This window comes from Trypanosoma cruzi (genome assembly GCF_000209065.1).
Source record: "Trypanosoma cruzi strain CL Brener chromosome Unknown tcruzi_1047053410115, whole genome shotgun sequence".
In the NCBI taxonomy this organism is placed as follows: domain Eukaryota; phylum Euglenozoa; class Kinetoplastea; order Trypanosomatida; family Trypanosomatidae; genus Trypanosoma; species Trypanosoma cruzi.
In genome coordinates, this window is record NW_904289.1 from 1 (window position 1) to 957 (window position 957).

Genomic DNA, 957 nt, shown 5'->3' on the forward strand with positions numbered 1-957 from the left:
TGGCTTTCGGTCGCAGTGGCGTGTGGTCCGCCTCCGCCAGCAGGAGTGTGTCACCCTCCGCAACTCGGCAAGACTCCCCTCCGGAGGCTGTGCAATGGCAAAAAAAATGGGGGTGATAATGCCATCAGAGACGGGTACAGAGTGCACCTCACGCACAGGAGTCTGACGCTTTGTTAGGATAAAGACGATCGGGACGCATCACATGCACGGCAGAACCCCATATGAAACAAGGGGGCAAACAATGGCCAGCCACGGCTCCGCGGCAAACGGAGAATGCGGCACGCAGCCCGGGGAAACACACTCCGGCACGACAGAGGAGGCGAGGTGGTGCACCGTGGCACAGAGAGACAGAGAGAGAGGAGAAGGCGGCGGAGAGGGGTGTGGAGGGAAGGGGCGCGTCAGTCCCGTGTCTGTTGTAGGTAGCTGGGTGCACGGAGGTGTAACTCATCGTCACGGTCATACAAACGCCTCGATTGATCGCATCATGACTTCGTCAGTCGCCCTGCGCGTTTCACGCCGTCGGTGCTGCTCTTGCGGGCCCGATTGAGACAGTCATGGCACAGAAATGATTATATACGGCCGCCGCCGCACCCACGGAGCACGCTCCACTCACGCGCGCACAGCGCTCCTTCCCCTCCGCACAATGGCCGTGGGTTCTGAGGCGGCAGAGGTGCAGGCGAAGTGATCGTTGCAAGCACGGCGCCTGCGTTTTCGCTGGCCGTCAGCATCGGAGGCAGCACTCACACCGCAGAGGTGGTGGTGGCAGTGGGGTAAGAAACGAACGGCCGGTCCATCCCGCGAGAGGGCAGCCGAGCAAAACATCCTAAGCAACAAGAGAGGCAACAAAAAGAAGAAACAGGCAATCGGGCTAGACCCGCCTCCACTCCAAAGACACAACACAGCTACCGCCCCAGAGCGCTGACACATCCCCAGTGAGCCCAAAAAGAAGGAAGTAAA

General features: G+C 60.1%; 3 non-coding genes across 3 annotated transcripts; all 3 read right to left on the bottom strand.

Annotated features, from left to right (window-relative positions):
* Window positions 1-398: 398 nt before the first annotated feature.
* On the bottom strand, window positions 399-486 carry Tc00.1047053410115.10. Its single transcript, XR_008254035.1, has one exon. It is a non-coding gene; the product is annotated as a C/D small nucleolar RNA (snoRNA), TB6C1C3 (small nucleolar RNA).
* Window positions 487-526: 40 nt separating this feature from the next.
* Window positions 527-603, bottom strand: Tc00.1047053410115.20. The gene has a single exon (XR_008254036.1). It is a non-coding gene; the product is annotated as an H/ACA snoRNA, TC6C1H2 (small nucleolar RNA).
* Window positions 604-655: 52 nt separating this feature from the next.
* On the bottom strand, window positions 656-722 carry Tc00.1047053410115.30. The gene has a single exon (XR_008254037.1). It is a non-coding gene; the product is annotated as an H/ACA snoRNA, TC6C1H1 (small nucleolar RNA).
* Between the last annotated feature and the right edge of the window lie 235 nt (window positions 723-957).